This window comes from Amblyomma americanum, chromosome 2 (assembly GCF_052857255.1).
Source record: "Amblyomma americanum isolate KBUSLIRL-KWMA chromosome 2, ASM5285725v1, whole genome shotgun sequence".
Taxonomy (NCBI): domain Eukaryota; kingdom Metazoa; phylum Arthropoda; class Arachnida; order Ixodida; family Ixodidae; genus Amblyomma; species Amblyomma americanum.
In genome coordinates this window covers 17,918,977-17,924,976 of record NC_135498.1, presented here as the reverse complement: position 1 = coordinate 17,924,976, position 6,000 = coordinate 17,918,977, and the positions used below count along the sequence as shown (strand labels likewise).

General features: G+C 47.0%; 1 protein-coding gene across 1 annotated transcript in view; it reads right to left on the bottom strand.

Moving 5' to 3' along the window:
* Positions 1-6,000, bottom strand: part of LOC144120712 (zinc finger protein basonuclin-1-like) — a 325,073-nt gene that overhangs the window by 277,653 nt on the left and 41,420 nt on the right. The gene's annotated exons all lie outside the window — the stretch shown is intronic.

The window sequence follows — 6,000 nt, the reverse complement described above, 5'->3', positions numbered from 1 at the left end:
CAGGCCGCCAGGCCAACGCTACCCTTGGGGCTTGCAACCCAAATGCAACAAAATGCTTCAAAAGAAAGATTTCGCTACATATCAGAAGAATTAATCATTATCTTCAGTATTTCCGTAACAGTATCGTACAATTTTCTAATTTTCAAAATTTTTGTCCGAGAATGTTGGACATGGATGCGATGAAGAGGCAATGAAGACTACTGCATTCATTTATTGTTGTCAGTAAAAAAAATTGATTCTCTGCCTCTTTCTGGCTGTGTTAACGTTTGTCCGCCAGTAGGAGAGTCATTTATAGTCGATAAAAATTGGGTTTAAAAATCTTCCCGCCAGTCGATTTAAACTCGTGATGTCCTCAGAGAAAAGAACGAGTTTCCGCCGTTTTGAAGTCAAAGGAGGTGTCGCGTAGCCTCCGTGACCCGCACACAAGGATCGGTGTCGACGCAGCATTTTATTTGCGAAATCAGCCGGTGATGGCGACACTTCCATTTCGCCTGATGATGATGATGATGATTGCGGTGGTGGTGGTGGTGGTGGTGGCAGCGGTGGTGGTGGTGATGATGATGATGATGATGATGATCTTATAAAAGCTTTGTTTTCAGATAGAGTGGTCTCTTTGTGGTCGAAACAAGGAATCATACCTATACAGGCCAACTTGATTTGTCCTCACAGTTCTTTTAAAGAACCCAGGCGGTCAAAATTAATACGGAAACCTCCAATGCGGCGTCTTCACTTCGGAAGGTCACTTTGATGAGCTCCGCATCAGCCTCCGCTGTGAATCTGAGTGCAGCACGTGCAGACTGGGAGTGGGTGGTTGGAAAAATGTAAGCCTCCCTCTTTCCCAATGTTACCCTGACGGCGCAGGTTGTCCAAAGGCATACGCTTATTCGGGTACAACTCTATGCTGATCCAAAATATTATCTGCGCCAGAAGGGTCACTTTGGTACACGAGTGTCTTTGTAATAACGGGACCCTTCGTAGAAAACCTGGGGAATAGGGACAGACTGCAATTTTCCGGGACATCCAACGTAAATTAAGAGCAAATTGGGACAACAAAGATAAGAAGAATTAGGTACAAATAGCTTTGCAGATGTCCAACGGTAGGTAGCACTATAATTCCAGGACACTTTTTTAAAATCTGGACGTTCTAACGATTTCGAAGTCCTATCCGAGTGACCTCCTGTTCATATTCCGATCTAACGTCTTCATACTACTGTCATATTGCGGAATATCCGTTACTTCAATCTTGTTTAATTCGCATTTCTGCTTTATCCGAACTGGTGCTTTGGTCCTATCACAACTGCGTGTATTAAAAAGGCTTCCTTTAATTCGTACCCTGCTTAGTGCTAATAACTTTCAGCCCAATTCGAGTTATAATTATCAAGAGTGGTTTGTCATCGTATCTGCACGTGACATACAGCCTGCATGCGCGGACGTAGGGGGGGGGGGGGGGGGGCATCCAGTGACGTATTGAGCAGACTAACGTAGAGAACATGGTCCATGTGGCGTAAAGATGATTACGGTAGTTATTTAAAAAAAAACATCGCAACGAACAATTTAGTATTCAGTAACCACGCAGGATTGAAAATTGACTCTTTTGTCACTGCACCTGCCTTAATTTCGAGGAAATAAAATAGGCCGTAATTAACCTTTCTAGGTTGGATTTCAATTAAAATATCTCTAAAATTGTTGTGAAAACAACGGGAACTGACCTTTAGCGGAAATTGAACAAACCTGATCGTGCAGTGCTTTCAGTCGAGGACAAAAACTCTTTAGCAGCAGGTGAGGACAGAAAGCTTTTACGGCATATTAACCGTTCACTCACCAGATTTCAGAAGCAAACTTTGACGCCGCACTCCCGGTTGCTTAAGGAGATCTGCACGAGCGGTTTCAAACAATGGAACAAGAATATTAAAAAAAATTATAGTGCGTACGGAAGGTTTCAGAGGTTCTTTGGATCTTTCTGTATAGTTAATGAATTCATCGTTGTATAAGCTGCACACGTTTTCCTCAAAGCTACGGGGCTCCGCTCCCGTGCATTACAGTTGCAATTATGGCTGTTATAGGAGACCTACTCCACCTTTGTGGATTCCATTTAGACCAATTTTAACATATCTGTGTGTTTCGCTTTTCCTAACAACGGTCTGTAGTTGGGCCAGTTGCGATTCGAGAACATTATGAGAAAGACTGGCTAAATTTACTATCCTAAGGTTTCAGTTAAAATATTCGGCGATAGTCACGGTGTCCCTCAGTTTATTTTTTATCTGCCTTTTATGTGCCTTTTTCTTCTCTCTATGGGCTTTGTTTTCTCTTCTTCTATCTCTTGACTTGACTCCCTGTCTTTTTCACTTCTTTTTTCTTCTTCTTTCTCTTGGTTGGGCTTGACTCTTGGCTTGGCTTACTTTATATTGCAGGTTTGTTCGACAAATACAAATGGCTTCACTTACACGACCACTCGAGGCGCGGTCCAAGAAACAGCTCTCACCGTAATGCATACAGTGCATAAAAACAGGTCAACAAATAGACGGCTTACACAGAGGGCGCTGGCTGTCATAAAAGCTTATCCCGCAAACACTGAAATTTTTGTCGGAGGTAAGAAGAAACACAAGTGAAGAGCACTTAAACGGACAAAACTAAAAACAAAAAAGCCGCAAGGAGTAACGGAAAGAGGGCCACGAAAGGTCAATGGCAGTCAGTGCCTTTGTGTCTATAGTCGCCTTCTCGTTCACTTCCTACGTGTTATTTTTCATCGTGTTCTCGTTCTTTCTACAGCAAGGGTTGATGCCGGACTAGTTGACTTGATACTTGTAATGGCGTCAAAGGTTATGCGCAAAAAGACGACACGAAGGCAGAATACACGACAGGACGAGCGCAAACTAACAATTAATTTATTCTGAAGCTGACACCTCTGAACACGACGTTTCACGAAGCCCGATATCCACCGTTTCCTACGTTACACGCAGTTGAGTCGAGATTGCTCTCCAATTTTAGTTAGCCCCTCCCTCAGCTTGCATTCTGTGAAAACACGGAGCGTATAAACTTTTACTGTGCGCAATGAAAGAGTAGCAGTCGTCTTCATGTTTGATTTCATGGCTTCATGAAGCCTGCCAGAAATCTGCAGTCCAAACTTGCAGAGCCGCTAAGAGGAATTACGGTGGAGTGGCAAAATCTCTCCTGTAGCAAAACAGTCGTCGTAATTCCTCCGATCGAAGATTATGCGCTTACATCATTTCAGCCTCGCCGCATGAAAATCAAAGCAGAATTGCAAGAAAAATCACAGCATTTCGTTCTGTGAGACTAGGCGCTGCAAAAGCCACCCTTTGCCCACTCTCCTTTGTTCCACCCCTTTATTTGCTGCAGTCTTTGTTTCTTCCGGTACTGCAGTACCCGCGCAAACACATCTGAAATGCAGCGTTGCTCCTTGTCTTTCCACGTATACCTTCCAAAAAGGGAAGCCTCCGAGACAAGTTCCTCGACGCCTTAGCTACGACGCAAAGTAAATTAAAGCCGGGGACTCAAAGGAGCGCAGGTGTTCGGCTCCGCGGGAAGTTTTCAGACTTGAAAACTACGTTCCGTCGAGCGCAGAGCGCACTCGGCATCGTTTGGGCACAGTGCGCTGCTTCCCAGACGTCTGACCGGCGGTCCTACGCTTTTCCCCACACTCTGAGCAGGTAAGGCGCCATGGGTACAACTCAAAGTCCCGTCATCCTCATCAATACTCTCCTCCCTTTCTTTCCCCCCAAGGCGGAGGGAGTTAGAGGGAGAGGAGAGTGGTTCGTAACGGGCCGACCTCTGCAGCATCCTACTTCTCGTTAAAATCTTCTACCTCTGCGCGATGGCATTTTGTAGCGAAACTCGGGAGTCGCCCGTTCTGCCGCGGGCGTCGGAGTCCATCGCGCACCTGCGACTCTAATTTACAACCCGCGCGTGGCCCACTGTTGTGACTGCAGGCGTGGGTTACCGAGCTCGCACCTACGCGACGCACATTAAGCTTTTAAACTTCGCGCCAGTGAGGTCATCTCCGGTCTGTGAAGAATGCGGGACGGTTTTAATTGAAATGAGCGGGTATTTCTGACATGGTGAAGTGCGTCGTGCAGTGGTGAAGCGGGATTTTTTGTTGGCATTAGGGTTGAGGATGGTGGGAAAAGGTGCTCTGAGATGCGTCCAGCTACTATGGGAGAGGCTTTAGAGTTTCGAACAAACGGGCTTGGCCGCTTGAAAAATTTGGCTGCGCGGTTACCTCAGGCGTTGCGCTGCCGATATGGACAAGTAACGACAGTGCACTTGACAATGTACTTTTTCGCACACAACAGATTTCACAATGTTGTAACGGTTGTGCATTGTTAATCCCAACAGGGAAGGTGACAGGGACGCGAATGAGCTTGTGTGGATCGGAGGCTTTTGTAGAAAACGCTGAAAGAGTGACACAGGAGTGAGAAAAAAATATGCACAAAATTATGTGAAGCTGATATAGACTGACGCCGTTTTAACGCGACGTTATACGCACAAACACTGGCATCTACGCAGTTGAAGCAGTCGCACTGAAAACGTTCGCTTAGCGGTCAGTACAGTTGACAACCAGATGTGCCACCGTCAAGTTAGCCGCGGAGAGGAAAAAAATGGGGGGAGGGGAACCGACATGACATGCACGTCTGCCTGACCACGCAGTAAGCACTTTTGAGAATTCTTCATTTAACAGTTATAACTAAAGTACGCAAAAAAGAAATCCGGTAAAGAATAGCGCTGGACACGCGTAAGGCCATCCGGGTTCACGATTGTTTAATAGAGCCACAATCTGAGCAAAGAAGCAAGCATCAAAGGCGCTTGTGCACTGCGTGTAACGTCGCTTCTATGGTGACAGTAAATCCCCTGTCCCACATTGTCCATAGAGCTGCCGAAGGCACGATGGCAGATGCGTCGTTCTCCAACAGCTGTTAACTTGTGCGCATGGATTCACGACGAGTGGGCCACACACGCCTTCAACACGATAGAGCACGCATACTCAACACTGTTCTTTCAGGGCCGAATATGTAGAGGCGAAGATAGCCACACAAGATCAGGTAGTCTACACTGACGCCCCTCTGCACCCGTGGACTCGTAGCCAAAGCATCAAGAAAACGGTATCGGTTGTCGCAACAAAGGAGGGTGGCCTTATCAGCGGCGCATCCACGAGAGATGGGACGATAACTGAGGCAGAGGAGATCGCCGTAGCTCTAGCGGCAGCCGAGGGTTATCGCACCAACAAATCTCTCGCAATCATAACAAATTCCCAGGAAGCGTGCAGACGCTACATGGTAGGAAGAATCAACAAGAAAGCACTAAGGATCCTCTTGAAAACCCAGCGAACCAACGAAAAGATCCAACATAGGATCTACTGGGTACTGGGACATGCCTGAGTCGAAGGCAATCTGAAGGCGGACAAGCTAGCTCGCGAGCTTACTATCCGAGCTAGTGCGTCAAACGTCTCGGACGTCCCGGAGATAACGGTAGAGCTCACGTACGCAGCTATCCTCAACCTCATCAAAGGCAGAAGACGCAAATATCCCCAGCCTCTGCAAACACAATATGAAGCGACGTGATGGAGAAGACTCCAAACAAGAGCCTTCCACAACTTTCCCATTCTACATAAGATGTATCCAGAGCAGTACAGGGATACATGTCCGTGGTGCGGGGCAACCCCCGCGCTGTATCATATCACGTGGGAATGCATACACAATGTAGCTTTCCGAGCCAAATGCGGAGCAGTGGGAGGACCGGCTAACCAGCAGCCAGCTCAAGGTCCAAAGAGACTTAGTGAGCCACGCATGCCGGATGGCCAGCGACAGTGGTGCCTTGGACTAGGGGCGCCAACCACGCTCAGCCTGGAAGACATCGGCAATCTTCGGGCAAGCAGCAAGAGTCCTTTATTAGAGCAACAAAGTTTATTCACTCACTCACTCTTTCACTTCGAGAGCAAACAATGAGGCGTAGCCACCTTCGAGGACAGATGTGCTATGTGGGCAA